A 17,452-nucleotide genomic window follows, 5' to 3' on the forward strand; every position below is an offset into this window, starting at 1 on the left:
ATTCCTGCGTTCGGCCTGGTTGCTTTCTCTACAGTGAACTTGAAGTTGCATTTGGCAACCAGTTTGGTACTCAGTATTTAAAATATTGATGACGCTTGTGTGTGTCAGTGTGGGTGGCAAGCCTCTGTATAAATTATGTATCTCAGTATTGCAGAGTGAGACTTTTCTTTAATTATTTTTAGCTGTTTTCTGAATAAGCCAGCCTCAGCCTCCTCCAGAAACGGGTCACTGGCTGTTCGGCAGCAAAACGTTGATTTCTCCTTGTCAGCCTTCATAGGCCTGAGATTTGTCCGGCATGCTGTGAACAGGAAATCTCTGAAAATGCTCAGAGCAAGTAATGCGGATTTATATGGTTAGTTCTTCATATGAATATTTGTCTCGATAATGGTAATACATAAGCTGTAAAAATTCTTGGATCTGTGTGAATCTTCTGTGGATTAATAGGAACCTGCATTATCTCCCCTACCCTCTGCACTGTGAAGAGCAGAATTAATTTATGGCAAGGAGACACCTCAGCTCTCTGAAACTGTGAGCGAAAAAACCATGAAATATGACCGGAAACTTTACCCTGCTTTGCAATGCAGTTTTGATTCTGGGTCTTGCCGGTTCCTAGAGCAGTTGTTTCTGAAGAACTCCAGCCTTATCACTCGATCACTTTCCTGCACCAAAATCATTTTAGTAAATGAACGGCATTAGTGGTGTTGCTCTGACTTTGACAATCAGTCAAGGTTTTCTTGAAAGCTGGTTTTCTTACCTTATTTCCTGAGATGCCGTCAGCTACCTGAAGAATAAAACTAACGACATCCAGAACTTAACAGATATTTAAAAAGATAATAAATCCAGTGTTACAAGAGTAATTGGTCAAGGTTCATGTAGGCTTCTAGTTAAGGACTGGTTGAATAAAGCTGTCGTTAGGAATGCCTTTTCCTTATTGCCTTGGAAGGCCTTCTGAGGATTCATTAGAGTTGTAATAGGAGTGCCGGTCACATAAAATGACTTTTCTGAAATATGCATGCTCTTGGTGTTTGAAAATAAGCTCCTTTAGCAGAACTTGGGTTAGTAATGCTGTTCTGTTCGGCAGGAGCTTGTGGATTCTGGTAACCTCACAGCACTGAGTGTCCTGTGTCTGACAGTGCATGGAGAGCCAGACGAGGGGCAGGGAAGGACTGTTACAGGATTTCTGAGCAAGTAGAAATTTCTTCACTTTCATAAAGCTCTTGATTTAACAAAACACCTAATTGCACACGCTAGTGAAAGTAGGTTGGGTTTTTGAGCCTCTTCCTTCCTGTTAAAGTAACTCGGTGATTACACAATAACTGACATAAGGGAACAAAAATCAAGAGAAGTTCTGCTGCGAAAGCTCCCTGAGCTGCCCTGGCTGGGCATGGCCACGTCTCAGAGCTGACCTTGAGAGTCCTGTTCCTGGAGGGGACCTGGTGGGTTGTGGTCAGCTCTGGGGCAGCTGAAGGGCAAAATGCTAGAGGAGCAGCTGCCAGGGGACAGCTTTTCTGGGGATATGGGTGGAAATAAGATGAGATGTCTCTGGCCTAGGCCCTGCTGATTTTTTCCTTGCAAAAAAAAAAAAAAAGGTAATTGCATCAAGGTATTTCTGGACGTCCTACCTAAGGCACTGCTCAGGTGTTTTCCAGACAAGATGTTTTCACCGTATGTGAAATGTGAATTACTAGATGAAATTAGTAAGAGTCCAGATAGCCAAAGTCCCACAAGGTCCTGGAGGAGTGTGGGTTTTGTTTTTGTGCCTAACTTTAGATAGCATTGGATTCTTTTGTCCTTTCCTCCCGTGTGCTTTTATGCACACTTAAAAATGAGAGGCAAAACATTTGTTCTTGCCAGAGTGCAACTTCTGTGATTAGCAGCTGCCTGGGCTCTCTGATTCTTGCTTGCTAAAGCCAAAAGAAAAGCTCTTGCAAGACCACAGGGCGAGCCTCATGCTCTGGCCTGTGAAAACTGCTGCGGCAGAGTCAAAATCCTTACACTTGAGTTCAGTAAACAAGTTGCGATGACTCGAAGATAAGGAATCAAAACATCCAGCAGAAACGAGATGTGCGCTCGAGCCGGGAGCAGCAGTCCCCGCCCATGCGTGGAGTCAGAGGCACTTGGGGCCAAGCGACCGCGTCGGCTCCTCGCGGCGGAGGAAGTGGAGCGGTTTGATTAACAGCCGAGCCCTCGGCCTGACCAACGGGAGTTTGATGTAGGCCGTTGCGAGGAGAGGTCTGCTTCAGCACAACCTCCAGCTTGTGACTTCGTGCGAAGATTAAAATTCAAAGGGTACCTCGTCTAAGCTACAGGCTGTCACCAGCAAGTTGTGCGTTTGCTGCCCTGCAGGCAGCGAGGGCTGCAGGGCACTGGGGGATAAGGTAGGAATGTATTTGTCAGCATGCGCAGGAAGTGCATAAATCTGATTTTTCTGGCTGGAGGGTTTAAAATGTGACACAATAGGACCCAGTAAGATGGTGCTGATCATTGCAAACTGATTTTGTTTAGTTTAGGACTTAGGAGGAAGCATAAGAATCTGTGGACCCCTCAGAAGTGAATCCCCCCTTTGGATTCCAGCGTTCAGCGTAGTGGATCTTGTATCTCGCCTGCGCAGAAGATGCTGACTGTCTTCGCAGGCCCCTTCCTATTGAAGTTTTGCTTGCAGCCAAAAGCCTGCTCGATTTCCATTTCTCCAATCCAGTACCGGGTCAGACCTCTGTTGTCTCTGAGCCGTGTTACAGGCTCTGCCCTGTGTTCACTGTCTTACGCTGCCTGCAGCCTGGAGGACAGGTAACTTTTCTTCTGTAAAAGACAGCTACCCCTTTATCAGATTCAAAGGGGAAGCAGTAGTGGAGAAAAGGGTGTGGGTTTTACCTTGAACCTCCCCCCCACAGACTCGTGTGCTGTGTTCCGTATAGAACGTATACCATGCAAGTGATGTTTGTGGCATGACACCAGCCCCGAATAATTTACCTCTAGCAACTCACCGCATCAGGCTGTTCAGTCAGTAAGCACTTCCACAATTAGTATGTGTGATCATCACCCCTGACATGAGGTTCAACTTTGCTCTGCGTACCCGCAGTCCTTGGTTGGGAGTTGTTGTTTTAAGCTTTTATAGAAAGAAAAGGCAGTATGTATAAATGGTACAGATCTTCGTGTGGTTGCCTAGGCATAATGTTTTGCACTGTTTCTGTGCGATCTTGCTTCTCTTACGTGAATCCAAATCTAATCACGGAAGCAGCTACGAATTGATGACCATTCCTGTTGAAGCCCCTTTTCCCTGAAGAAAGAGAAAAGCAAACAGAAACCCTTCAAAGAAACCAGCATTTTCAAAGAGGTAAGATCAGGATTTGCATGGGAGCAAGTTGAGCAAGCCTTCAGCAGCGACAGCCTTCTTAGCTCATGTCTGGCATTTGCTAAAAATTGCCTAGAATTAAGGGGAAAACTTCCTCTTACTCGTGCAGAAGACCCAAGCAGGCTGTTCTTCTCTCACCTCTGCAATACTAAGGGAGAAATATTTTCTTCAGAATTTAGCAAATCCTAAATCCTCTTTTTGTTCCAAGCAAAGTGTTGCCGTTCGTTGGGCTTATAATAAATCACTGCATATTCATCTCCACTATCTTTTATTTGTGGATGCCTTTGAGGCAAGGGAACATTTTTTCTCTGTACGAATGTCAGCAGTAAGTCACCCTGAATGTTTCTTTGTCATGTCAAAGCACTGATTGACACTGATTTCTTCCTTCAGAAAGGAAACTCCATTTGCCTGCAACAGTAGGATAAATACTGGGAGAGTATTTATACATTTGATATGCAAATTAATTGCCAAAAGTAGCTCCCCTCTAAGAGGCTAGCAAGGTAAAATGTTTTATATTTCCCTCTTAACAGAAGCAGGGATCAAATATGAAAGCATCTGGATGACAGCCAACCCTTTAGCTGGAGCCAGGCTGTATTTTCATTGTCTCCATACCCTGTCTCATTTGCTTTCAGCTAGACAAACGTCTGTGATTATGCCAAAGTCAGGAGAGCACAGGAGGAAAATGCAGCCTCGCACCTCTGCTTATGCCTTTGGTGGTGGAAATCACTGCTTTGCTGCCCAGAGCTACTGCCCAAATTTAGACTGTTTGTAGTAGCTGGCCTCTCCAAAGGCCAGCTTCCATGATTAGGGAAAGAAAAACAGCGACAGAGCAGTTCTCAGCCTGAAGCCGTGTCCCAGGTAGCTCTTGAGTCACTCCCCGGCGGGGCCGCTGTCTCCCCACAGCAGCGACCAGCTCAGGCTTCGTCACTGCACTTTCAGACACCTCGAGAGAAATGAAATCGTCCCCGCCACCGTGCCTGGGTGCTGTATTTCCTCAGCAAGGAAAGGCAGTGTGATGTTAGCATGTTAATTTTGGCAGAGCACTCCGACATCCTTGGAGGAAAGGATCTATTCTATTCTGTGTCTATTCTATCTGCTCACTAAGAATTATTTTCCGTACAGGATCCTCCAGTAGCTTCATGGCAGGATTTCACTGGTTCCATCTCCATGTTTGCTTTTCAACAGTCACAAGCCACTGCAAATAAATGGCTCCAGACTTTGGCAGTTGTGTAGGAAATAACCCTGCGTTTTACAGATCCTTAAAAGCAAGAAGAAAAAAAACCACCATAATTCCTCATTTCCTTAGCTGGAGCTCTTTGGATCACATATTTTTGTCTCATGGGCTAATTTTTTTCTCCATCTTCCTGTCAGACAGGACTTCTGTTTGTGCAGACGTGGATGTCACTCCATCTTCATGTCTCACTCAGCACGGGTAAACCCAGACAGCCTGAGAAGAGCTCTTAAGGCGATACTTAGGAAAAATAGGCCGGAGCTGAAAACGTTAGGATGAGAAACAGCAGATCTGTAACACGTGGCTGGTTTGTTTGACATAAACAGCGAGATTATTTACTGCTTACAATTCTGGCCAGAGAACAGACCGGGAATGTTTGGAAGCAAGTTTGCTGGCTATCAGCTGCAGGGAAGCACCGGTTAATGCCGTGCTGTGCCTGAAGACGATGAGGACGATGGAGGTTGAGATGTCAGAGGCATCCGAACAGCCTCTGTTTACTTCAGACAAAATCGTCTCGGAGAAGCTGAGAGGCGGAGGGAGAAGCACCGGGATCCGAGCGCAGAACTGGATTCCAGGAACATCTGAGCACTAAATATAGCAGCCGTGCTAACTCAGCGGCTTCGGGTGCAGCAGATAACATCCTGCTTCGGGACGGCTCACAGGAGTCAGGCCACTGCAAGGGGAGGTGTGAAATTCAATCCCTGTCAGGGCATTGGCAAACAGTTCTTGGGAATCCTGGGATCCCTGTCTTTTCACTGTTTTGGTTTATGCATTTTTGAAATGTTTGAGAGAATAATGAAAATATCAGGAAAAATAAAACAGCGTATTTTGGTATCATGGGCTAAACTCTTCCTTCATCTGCACATAGTATCTTCCACCACGCCTCAGTGATGTTTGCTAAAGCTTCTGAACACGGAAAACATCACAAGTGTTAAATATCAGACCTTTGTTTGTTTGTTGTTTTAATAAAAACACCAAAGAACTATTAGGTGTGTTGGGGAAATGCTGCTTCTGGCAGAGGAATAGAGAGGGCACGCCTACAAAAACCAGTAAGCCCAGGCACAGCTCACACCGTAACGTTTCCGTGCAAAGCTTCTCCTGGCTGTCAGCAGGGTGTCCCCTGGATGGTCCGACTCCCTCGGGACACCCTGCACGGTGCCTTGTTGGCCATGGCGCTTCATTTCCCCATTGCTCCGAGTCCTACACAAGTTCTGCCCCAGACAGGGCGATGCTCTCACTACCGAGATCACGAAGGTCCCTTTCGCTCGCTGCTGTTTCCACACAGCTCTGGCTGGTGGAGTGATGCACAGGTGTATAAAGTTGAAACGCACTTGGTGCGGCCCTCTTTGTTGTTCCCTCCTTGCCACCATTTGCTCTGCTTGTGCCACAAAAGCCACCCCGGTGATTTTATCCGCCCAGCTCAGGGATGACCATCCTCCGTGCCGTGCTTTGCTGTGTAAACGGGCTGCTCGTGGGGGGCCTTGCGAGCCAGCAGCCCGGCTCAGGGGGCACCCGCAGTCCTGGGGACACCGACTTGAGGGACCAAAGCGACCCCAGGCTGGCTGGGGACCGAGGCGAGGGGCTTCTCCACGGCACGGCACGGCACGGCACGGCACGGCGGGCAGCTCCGGCCGGGGCCGCGCTGGGGATCCGCGGGCAGCGCTGTGGGGCCTGCGGGGCGGCGGGGCCTGCGGGCTGGGGCCCGGCCGCTGCGGGCTGGGCACGGAAGGGCGGCGGGCCCGGCTCCGGCCCCGGCCCCGGCCCCGATCCGGCCGCGGCTCCGCCCGCCGCGGTCCCGGCGCCCCCGTGAGGAGAACGGGGCGGAGGGCCCAGGCGGGCGGCGGCCGGGGGAAGGCTCCGGGCCGCGGGGCTCCGTCTCCGGCCCTCCCCGAGCCCCCAGGCTCGCTGCGAGGAGCCGGGGCCGGCAGCAGCCGAGGGCCGGGCGGAGGCCTCGTCCCACCGGGGCTCGGCGGCACCGAGGGCCCGGCAGCGGCGGCGGCAGCACCGCGGCCTGCGAGGTTGACCTGGCCTCCCTCCGCCCGGCCCGCGACGGCCGGGGACGGGGAATCGCAGCGCATTTGCGTTAGTGTTTCCCGTGTCGTTTTCACGACTTTTTAATTAACCGTGCTCAGAAAGTACGCTCCTCCTCTCACACGCCTTCCTGTTGTAAATGTATGCTGAAAATAACCAAATCAGCAGCAAACGCGGCGTGCCAGGGCCTGGCGCGAATATTTGCCTCTTCCTTCATCGGCTCTTTTGGGCTTCAATAAGCAAAGCCCTGGTCTGTTACAACAGAAGATATCCTGCGTTGCAGTAATTATCGGTAAACATCCGTATTGCTGCTGTGGGGTGCATTAGTTTGAACCAGTGCACGTTGTTATTTTATCCTTTAGTCACTGCTTAAGGTGGCAAATGTCGGTGCAACAAGGTCTTGGGATTGTCAGGAGCTGTAAAAGATTGCATGTGTAGTTGGGGCATGTTCTAAATGCTACGTAGCAGCTATGCGTGTACTTTTCTGCCACAAAATGGATTGAAATTCATTAAAAATTGAAATAAGTGGGGATATTACAGCTCTGAGAAAAAGCTGTTGAGCAAGTTGGTTGGCTTATCCTGCTGCAAGAAAATTAATAACCTTGTGTTGTTTTGGATTCCTTCTACAGGTTTGTTCGAGGATTCAGCACAGAAGATTATGTGACATGGTTGAAGGAGTACTGTGAAGCCTTTTCCAGTGATCTGACTAAAAATCCTGGAACCCATTCCAGTTTCACGTACAGCGTGTGCTTTTGGAGTAAATGAACACACTACAGGTAGCCTACAAACTCATGCAGGTACATAATGCTGACAAATCGATGAACAGAGGGAACTTGGGATTCTTTGTTAGTCACTAATCAGAGGGGAGATGTCTGATAAAAGACTGTTCCTGGTGCCTTGTACTGAAGAGAACAGGTGTGAAAACAGTTTAGATGTCGGTGTCTTGCAAGCCCAAATCCCAGCTCCTGCAGTTATTTGGTTCTGTAACTTTTATTAATTTAAGTAGTCCTACTGCAGACAGCAGGATGATCTAAGAGCAGCAGGCTCATGCTTCGTGAGCTGGTTGAATTACGCTGTTACATCTGTCAAGTCCATGCTCTGTCAGCCACTGAGTATGAGAAATAAACTCCCTAAATTAATGCAGTGGACAGATAGATGTTTTGCCTGTTGTTGAGCATAATAATGTAGGATTTATGTTCTTGTCAAACTTGGTTAAGTTAAGAAAAAATCTGGGGGACTACAGGAATAAAATTTGCTGTTTGATCATTCATAATGGTGATTTTTTTTGTGATGTGGTCTACTAGCGATTTTGCTGAGCCCACTTAGTATCCATAGGTTTAGGGAGACTTTTTTTCTTCTAGCAGCCAGAAGTAGATTCAAATATCTAGATTTCTTACTGTCATTTCTTTCTGCTTTTATAAATAATATTTCAACAATCTGTGAACCAAATAAAATAAAAAATAATTTTTAAAAAGGGCTAATTTGTCTGAAGGCCCAAAACTGCAAAGAGGACTTGCACTTAAAAAGTCTCTCTTTGGAATATTATTGTGTCTGAATACTCAGACTTTCCTGTTCAACAGTGTGTATTTACATATGTAAAAATAATCCTGTGTGTTCACAGCTTTTCTGTATACTTCTGTTTCTATCCTAACAAAAGTTATTTTTTTTTTCCTGACAAAAACCTTTTCATTGATTTTTTTTTCCCCCAGGGGATCTGTTGAAATACCTGAAGGAGAAAAGACAGCTGCTTTGTGTGTTGTGGGAATAACAATGACAGACCTTTATCCAGATTGAGTCTTGGAATTTCGTTTTTGGACAAGCTGCTTTGACAGAAGGTATTGTGTCTTACAGCATAACTTTGTATGTTTGAAAACTCGAATGGCTTTCAAAATGTGAACAAACAGCTTAAGTTGGACTTGGTGATCTTTGTAGGTCCCTTCCAGCTGAACCATTTTATTCTATTCTATTCTAATAGGAAAAATGCCAAATCATGCTTGCTGTGTATGTGTAGTAGAAGGTGAGCAGCGATACTCAGTGCCTCACAGTTTGTTTTATGGCTCTGTGAGTTTTAGAAGACGGATATATTTCCAACTCATTAAGTTCTAATCATTGGAAAAAGCAGGCCCACAAGTGGTATTGATTCACCGTGCTGCTCAGGCACCCTTTCTTTTGCCATATTTCCCATGCAAATAAAATCCAGGAGGGGAATTCCTAACAAATGCAGGCAGCCCTGTAGCCTGCAACTGGACTTTTTGGTTGCAGAGGAAAAAGAAAAGTGTGCTTGTTTTTATGTACTAAAAATCTTCATTACATGTGGATTAAGTCTAATGTAACTTTGCTGTAAACTTAAAGGCAAAGAGTATGAAAGGACAGTAGGGGAAAGAGCCAGGCCCTCCGAGATCTCATGCCACGTTCGGAGCATGAGTTTGCCTCCTGGTCACAGCAGGATTCTCTGATACCTAAACCATGCTGGTCATAAATACGCTCTTTGGCCCTTCCCTCATAAAACAAAGTCTGTGTTCATTAAAGCTATCAAGTGACTTTGATAAAGCTAGACTTTGCTAAGGACATTGTGCTTAAAAATTCAGATTAATACAGTGACAGGGTACATGTGCATGCCCAGCTACGAGGCTGTGTGGGTACGGGCAGTAGCAATCCAAAGGTGACTTCGGTGAGAAATACAGCTTTAAAAACAGCGTGGAGAGCTGAAAAGCAACGATGACAGCGAGGTTAGAGTCCCGGCTTCCCCCCCACGCCCCGCCGCCTCTGTGAGCGTCAGCATGCCAACTGCAGCCTGTCTCCAGGCTCATCTTTCCCATTCGGTAGCAGCCAAGCCCAGCGGTGCCTCCGCTCCCCGTTCGGTCACCCACACTTCAGCAGGACCAAGCTACACCTCACTTGCAGCCCACGCTGGCTTTTTAGGGCGCTGGGGGGTGGCTGCGTCCCTCGGGAGCTGCCCGCAGGACGCCACACCGAGAGCAGCACCGGTTGGCGGCACCCATGGGTGTCAGCGCTCACACTGCCCCCAAACCAGCACCGCAGCGGCCATCCCACTTCAGCCCCATTTAATCCGGGCCAGGGGCACCGGTGGGTGACCTCCTGCAGCCTCCTTTAGCCAGCCCCGGGGCTGGTCCGAGCTCCTCCATCCACGGGGGGCGGCAGCAGGGGGCGCCCACGGGCCGTGCAGCCCGGCCCCAGCCCGGTCCCGGTCCCAGCCCTGCTCCCCCGGACCCGAAGGCAGCAGCAGGTACCGGGGCTCTGCCGGCCGGACCCGCCTGGAGGAGCGGGGGGCTTCGCCTTTGCCAGCTGCTCAGGGGAGTCCGACTTTGGGAGCAGCAGGGGCCGGCTCGAGGGAAGCAGGCGGCTTTTCCGCCGCAGCTGTGCCTTTTTTCACGGCTCCTTTACTCCCGGGCTCTGGTTTGCTGCTGCTGAGGTCCCGCAAGGTGAGCTGGAGCCCGTTTTGTGATAGGTGCTGTCAGCGGAAAGGAGTGGAGGAAGGTGAGGAAGTGGAGGTAGGAACAGTTTACCTAACGCAGTCAGTTTTTCACACCTGACTAGGGAAATTTGGTGGTTTTTTGGGTTCTGTGGCTGCAGTGCGTGGCGCAGGGCTCCAGCCACCGGAGGATTCAGGCAGGCACCTTCTGTGCCTCTGCCCAGCTCGTTTGCACAAGCAGCCATCGGCTTTGTCACTACGGAAAGCTGTCACATCTGGGGACGGGGCAGTCACAGAAACCAGCACCCAAACTGTTCTTCCCCTTCAGCAGCACCGCGCCTGTGCTGCTGGCAGCCCCTGCCGCAAAGCTCCTCGCTGCCCGTCCCTCCTAGCAGGGCAAACCACGTAGCTCTGGGGGCAGGGGAGAGCTGTGAGCGTGCTGCTCGCTGGTGCCTGGAGCTGCTGCACGTGTGCGGGCTCAGCTGCTTCCCGTCGCCGTCACCCGCTGCCCTGCAGGTCGGCCGTGCTGAGCTGGGGCAGGAGCAGTGCTTCCTGCCTGCCGGCAGCGCGTCTTCAAAGCTAAATAGCCCTTTCCAAGGCCTCCTGGGGACAAAGGTGTCCAGGAGCAGACCGCTATTACCCAAACAGCCTGGGCGGACTGGTGCCTTTCCTTTTTTTCTTGGAACCGTGTGGCAGCTTCTCTCTCGCTCTGCGCAGGGCGATGGGAGCAGGTAGCTGGCAGCAGCAGCCCTGCCTGGGAGCTGCCACCGAGCCCTTGAGATTTGGTTACAACACCCGCGGCGTGTGCCGGTCAGCCTCATTTTTAACTTCCTCGCGGGGTGAATTTCACAAGCCCTAGGTTAGTTTGTGTTTCAGCTGTTGCTGTAGATACTGTAGCTTCTGTCCGTGCGTGTTTTCTTGTTTTTCTCATCTTTCTACAGCCTTACAAACGTAAGAACTAAAGGAGCACGTAAGTTCAGGGTTTCCAAAGGAAACTGTGGTCTGAGACATGCAAAGAAATGTCAGTGGTAGAGAGTTATACATGTGGTTAGTAACAAACTGTTTATTTGTTTTGCTAACAAGAAGCAGGTGTTGCAGAAGAGTCAGGGTATTTGGGGAGCGAAGCAGGAGGGTTCTGCTGGGGGCTGGCAACCTTCTAGCTAGCATTAACCCCTGCTGGTTTTAAACACGAGAGGTGGAGTGTGGTGATGAGAAAGATTAAAGCTACTTTCGAATTCATTCTTACAACATTAAGAGAAAAATCTTTCAACTTTCTGATTTCATGTTGCCCATTTAATGTGTTATGTCAGCACTGTCAGGGCCGAAGTCAATAGCAAAACAGTGGCAGGACTCAGTACCGGAATCAAGACGTTCACCAAAGCCTCTCGAAGTGTTTGAGGAGAGCTGCAGGTGGTGATTACCAGGACTAAAGCACATGAGAAAAGTGTCTCGTATGTACAGAGAAGCTCATGTATTTAAAGGGTTACTTTCCGTCATTTACTATGAACTATTTTAAAATGCACTGTGTGACAAGAATCTACCAGTGCCTTAAAAATTCTTCGCTGGAAAGCTAATGTTTGTATCATCTCTTGGCTGACACTGGTTGCTAACACGATGCTGCAGTGTTTGGTCTCTGCTGATGCCGCGTGTATCCAGGAATGTTTGTCGTCATCACCGCTGAGCGCTTCTTTTACAAATGGGGTCTGGGGTGTGCTGTACTGCACACAGCTGCAGCAGATTCTTGGGCTCTTTAATTCTTCCTTTATTGTAAGACCAGTGATGAAATCGCAGGAGTGAGAGCCCCTGTGCAGAAGTAAAGTAGTGTTTGCAGGTGAAAGGAGCGACTGTGAATGAACAGCTAAGTTTCAGGGCGCTGGCTGTAGGTGGGGAGGAATGGTCCGAGCACGGTACGTGCTGTCCTGAAGGAGAGCCTCTGCAGGTACCAGAATTTGTCCGTAGAGAGAGGGTAACAGGGAGAGGATCAAAAGGCCAGTTGCACCCGAGAGTTTGCAGGAAGGTTGGGAGAAGGTGCCTTGAACTTTAATCCAGGTTGTTTACATAGTTTCTATTTTTTTCTGAATCGGGTTCACGGGTTTAATTGGCGCTTCATGTGAAAGGTTTAATTTCCTGTGCCGGGCTGTTATTTTTAATTACTGTTATCAGGATTTGGTTAGGCTTTCATTTTGCTTCACGTCACCCAGGTAGGATATTTCCTTTGCTGGAAAATTGACTCACTCATCCCAGGGCCCCAAACCAAGCTGACAGGTGAGAGTTCCCGCTGCGCACAATTTTCAGGATTAATTTTTGCCCTCTGGTGCACAAATCTCCCTTTGTGCTCCCTTCCCGATCTCACACACTGTGAGCAATTAATGCTTCTAAAGCGTGTGAATTATCTGCTATTCTGACAGTGAGGAAGTACACACCAAAGTGCATCTGTGTATGTAAATACTGCTTTGAAATAGAATGCTTACACATTCTGATGTTTATTACTGTTATTTTCTTGCATTTAAATGAGTGGCTTTGATAGAAGTGTAGTTTCTGTTCAGCTATCACTTTGCACGCTGGTAGCTGACCAGTTTGGCCCCTTCTTCTGCACCAAAGGTGCTTTTTCCCAAGAAATCCAACGTGTAGGTTGGGCTGCAAGATCAGTGTCCAGTCCTTGAAGAATATCATCCAGAAAACACTTCCAAGTGCTGCCACTGGTCAGATTTCACCAACTCAGTAGCCTACAGAGGTGGGCCGTACCCTCTGCAAGCGCATACATCAGTACAGTTGTGAAAGATAAAGAAACAAGTCTATTACTGCTAGGTTTTAGTAGCCTGTAACCTTCGGAAGAGCACTGTTCCCAGTGCTCTGCTCAGCCTTGCTTTCTTCCTGCATTTAAAGTTCGGTGTGTATTTGAAGAAATTCTTGAAAATGCTTGTCTCGTTCCGAGCTGCCCGAAACAGAACGAAAAAGCGTCTTAGAGGTGTGAAGATACCGCGGGAAAGGACAGGGGCAGTCTCAATGAAAACGTTTTATGAACTAGAGATTGGATGTGGTTTAGTATTTAAATATCGAGGTGATCTGTTTGCCCCAGGATTTCTTCTGGTGGTTGCTGAGGGGGCGCGTTTCCAGGTTCTCTCCTGAGAGCCCTCGATCGTGATATTGAGAGGAGCTCTGGAGGGCTCTGCCTCTCCGCCAGCCGAGGCGGCAGAAAAACAGCCAGTAAAAGGGAGAGGAAACAGAAAAACTGCTTTTATGCCTGCAGACCCTGCCTTTCCAGGTACAGTTTATTTAATGTATTTTACTTCTGGCAGCGCGTGGGGAATGGCGTGAGTCACTGAGGGAGGGAACGTCTTGCGAGGACAGAGTCCTTTCCCTGCAGGTACGTGCGGACGGGACTATGGCTGCTGCCAGAGCCGCTGCCGTCGTGCGAGGGCAGGGGCTGAACATCTCACGGGGCTACGTGCAGCCGATGTTGGAGCAGAAGGGGGCCGTGCGTTAAGGAACGGCCGCGCTCCTGCGCTGCAGGGGCTCGGTGCAAGCTGGGGAGCGGGCACCCAGCGGGTGCTGGGCTGGTTTGTGGGGTCCTCGTAGGTGGGGTGGGATGCTCCCCTCCCGCCTGTTCCCGTTGATGGTGGCCCAAAGGAGCCTTGCTGGTGCTGGGCCCTCCCGCAGGCAGTCCCGTACACCCGTGCAAGCTGTAGGGTGTCCCCAGTGGGGACGGGGACAGGGATGAGCTGGGTTCCTGCGGCCGCCGTGGCGGGGAGGACCGATGCGCGGCAGACAGCTCTGTGCAGCGAGTGCGTGGGCTTTTGGGTCTTTCTTGGCAATGTACGGGAGCGAATCCGGCTTTTCCTGGAGGTGCTGAGCCAGCTCGATCCCTTCGGCTGGTGAGACCGGCTGCCAGCAGCGCTTCCAGCCCCGTGGCGCCCGATAGTGCTGTGGGGCTGTTCCTCCCGAGTGGCTGCTGCTGATAAGCTGTTGTTGATAAAGCCTGGGGTGCGTAAGGAAGGGAGATAGAAGCGCAGGCAGGGTTTGCTGATTTACTTGTTATGATCAGGGCAAGCTCAGAGCTCGTGCTGGAGGCCTGGGCTGTTGCAGGAGGAGGGGAAGGGACGTTTCCCAGCGGGCAGCCTTGCGGAGTTTGGGAAGGAGCTGGCTTTTCTGGCTGGTCAGCTCCTAGCAGGGCACAGGCTGCTGCTCCGTATGTGTTCTCAAATCCCAAGTTCCTTGGCATGCACGGTGCAGAATTCAGCAAAGGCTGCCTTGTGCAGCACGGCTGCCTTTGGGGAGCAGAGACGTCCTGTCCCGCAGCGGGTGCATCCCAGCCTCTGCTGCCGGGTCCTGCCCTGCTCCCCCCTCTGCTGTGCAAACGAGAGCAGCCCCTTCCCCTCGCTCCTGCTGCAGGTTTTCTGGGGGAATGCAGGGCGTGAGTGCCAGAGCGTGGGGATTACTGTGCTAGCTCCTGCCTGCGAACACCGAATTGTGAGTACAAGTGGCCGGGGGAGCCGAGTTGTCCTCAAAGCTCTGCTCCCACCGGTCGGGGCTGCGGCAGGACACGCAGCTGTTGTGCGGCCACACTTGGTGCCCACTGCCCATGTGCCCATCTCCTGCAGGCCCTCAACCCCAGCTGTAATTTCTCGGGTTATTTCATATCTTTGACTCATTTTGCAGCAGGTTTAAAGACAAAAAAAAAAAATACCGGCCACATCAATGGCGAAATGCAAAAGCCTTGATGCGCTTAAAATGCCCCACTGTGATAACTTCCCATGGCTTCGGCGCAAGCTCGCGGAGACTAAAAGGAAATTGCCGGAGTCCCTGGGGAGGGCAGGGTCTGACCCAGCGCGAGGAGATGCTGAGCGCGAGGAGATGCTGAGCGCGAGGAGATGCTGAGCGCGAGGAGATGCTGAGCGCGAGGAGATGCTCGGTCTCGCTGCTGCTGGGGCTCCCTGGGGCTGGTTTGTGCCGCGCTGCTGCCAGACGGGCTGCGGCAGGCAGCCGGCAGCGGCTGCAGCAGAAGAAGCCGTTCACAACATTAATGAAAGCTTTGACAAAAAGGAAGCCGGGGAAGCTATTGTCTCGTTGGCCTTGTTCTCATAATGTCTGCGTGTAATAAGTCTTTTGGTTATGCTTGTGGCTTCTGTGACAAAGCAGTGATTTAGGGTGCTGTCTTTACGGAGGCAGAGCTTCTCACACAGGCCAAAGTGTTGGTGAGTAATATTTTACCGCAAATTGTCGTAACTGGAGCTTGACAACTGCTGTAGGAAAGAGGGTGGGGGGTTGCGTTTGATTTATTAGGTGGCTCGCTGCAATTCGCAAGAGGAAAAAAAAAAAACGAGCTTTATGCTAGCGCAGCCACGAGTTTGCATATCCTGCAAGTAAAAGTCTGGGTGAGCGGAACTGCGGGGGAAAAAACCCGGCGTGTTTCTGCCGGGAGCCCCAGAGGTCGCTTGCATCCGTGGGAGGCGCACACATTTCAGCTGCAGATGGGGTTCTGGAATCGAGAGCATCTTCGGATGCCTGCGAGCCTTTCCCAGGCCTCCTGCAGCAGTGCTACACTAGAGGGAACTGTTCCCTCTCCAGCCCCGACCCGCATCCCCCGTCCCTCTGGATCTGCGCTTATGGTGCAGAACTTCACTGAGCGAAGGGAAAGCGAGCCCACGGCGTGGCAGTGCAGGAAAAAGGAGGGGGTTTTGCCTTCCGACGTTAGCAAGTGGTCAAGTGCAGAGTAACAGCTCTGGAAAAGGGCGCCTCGTCGTTGTCTTTCAGCCGAGCCAGCAGTTAGTGAACGTCCTGCTACAAGCCAACTCTGAGACATCTTAAGGATGAGCCTTGAAGAGGGAGAAGGATTGCTTTTTGTGCTTGCATCACTGAAAATTCAGGTCATGTTTACTACGGGCAGCTGGAAAACAATGATCTCAGATGCTAACAAGTAACATCTGAGGGGAATCATTAAAACACTCGTGTTGTTTTGTAAGCACCTACTTCATTTTTTTTTTTGTCTCTCCAAAACCAGTTTAGCTATTTTTAAAGACTTGTTTGTCCCTTTAAGAACCCGATGTTGGCTTATCTAAAACAAGTGAAAAAGACTAAGAGGTTGCCGTTCCCTTTAGTTTTAAGTGGAAAAAAATGACAAAAAAAACACATTGTACGGCTTCCTTTCTGCTATAGAATGGACAGACACCTAGGGGCTGAGGGCTTTTTGTCCTGCTGCAAGCTGCCCTTGTGCAATTTCCTTTATTTGCATCTGCCTGGCAGTGGCCTCAGTGACTAGATGGCTACAAGAGTTTGTTCGAGTCCTTTGGAAAGGGATACCGAGGCTCGCAGAAGTGAGTTCTGTCGCGCGTTGCCCTCTGATTTACTGGCATGAAGTAGCTATACACAGTTACTGGATAAAAGCATTTTCATCCTATTTTGTTCTGGCATTGATGCCTTCATACCAGGATAACAGGGGAGGTCGTGGGCCATTAATTTAAACCAGGTGGGAAGAATTACTCAAAATTGTTTGTGTGCTGGGAGACATCTGATAGTGTTACAGTTTTATGTGCTCATATTTATAAGTATGTGAACAGTGTGCGGCCTTTGTAATGCTTCTTTGTTGTTGTTTTGTGGAAGTTGTTGCAAATCATCTTTGTTCACTGCTGCAACGGAGCCAGAGTCAGCTTGGGAGACAGTTTGGCTTCCTGGGAGTTTGGTATTTGTGTCGTCTGCTCTACTTGCACGTGTGATCACCTACCTCTGTTCTAGGACTTTTGCAACTAGAATGAAAACAAATGGCAATTAATGTGTATCAGTGGCGTGATGAGTCCTTCAGCAAGTCGTCTGCAAATCTAATACACACATTCGTATGTGGAATTTAGCAGCGTGGCCGTATTACTCCTTGCAGGGTTTGGTGGGTCTAGGAGTTACAGACTAAGCGAGGAAGGACACAGCCTCACCTGGTGTAGGGAGAAATAAGGTTTGAGGAAGGGAAAATTGCCCCTTAGTGCGCCTGGCCTGGTATTTATTAGTTTGATTCCTGATACGTGAGCCGCCTAGCCTGGCACGTAGCAAGTATTCTGCAATTCAGCGAGATGATAAAATAATTACTTGATTGCCTGCTTCTTGAAGCCGCGAGGATAATGTCCCTAAGTAGCACCAATTCAGCCACCGCTCAGAAGGAGAAAAGGCTGCTCAGAACCAGGCCTGCGCTGGTGAGCGTTTACAAGAGTCCCCTCGAGGTCAGCGCTGAGCGGCCGGCTTCCAAGCAGCTCACTGAGGAGAAGGTACGATTGTACGATTGCCCAATTTGCAGGGTAACCACGCTGCTCCAGCCCGAGGACGTGCAACAACACAGCCCTGGGAGGGGAAGCAGCGGCGGGACCCCGCGGCACCACCAGGCCAGCGGCGCCCCAGCCCTGCTCCTAGGGACGGGCGGGAG

At 50.0% G+C, this 17,452-nt stretch overlaps 2 long non-coding RNA genes across 2 annotated transcripts; both read left to right on the forward strand.

Moving 5' to 3' along the window:
• Positions 1–2,109: 2,109 nt before the first annotated feature.
• Positions 2,110–5,444, forward strand: LOC118253926 (uncharacterized). Its single transcript, XR_004780564.2, has 4 exons — positions 2,110–2,378; positions 2,506–2,787; positions 3,239–3,334; positions 4,724–5,444. It is a non-coding gene; the product is annotated as an uncharacterized LOC118253926 (long non-coding RNA).
• A 963-nt stretch (positions 5,445–6,407) lies between these two features.
• On the forward strand, positions 6,408–17,251 carry LOC118253931 (uncharacterized). Its single transcript, XR_004780566.2, has 4 exons — positions 6,408–6,906; positions 7,244–7,411; positions 8,324–8,449; positions 16,648–17,251. It is a non-coding gene; the product is annotated as an uncharacterized LOC118253931 (long non-coding RNA).
• The last annotated feature ends 201 nt before the right edge of the window (positions 17,252–17,452 follow it).

The sequence above is a fragment of the Cygnus atratus genome, chromosome 18 (assembly GCF_013377495.2).
Source record: "Cygnus atratus isolate AKBS03 ecotype Queensland, Australia chromosome 18, CAtr_DNAZoo_HiC_assembly, whole genome shotgun sequence".
Classification (NCBI taxonomy): Eukaryota; Metazoa; Chordata; class Aves; order Anseriformes; family Anatidae; genus Cygnus; species Cygnus atratus.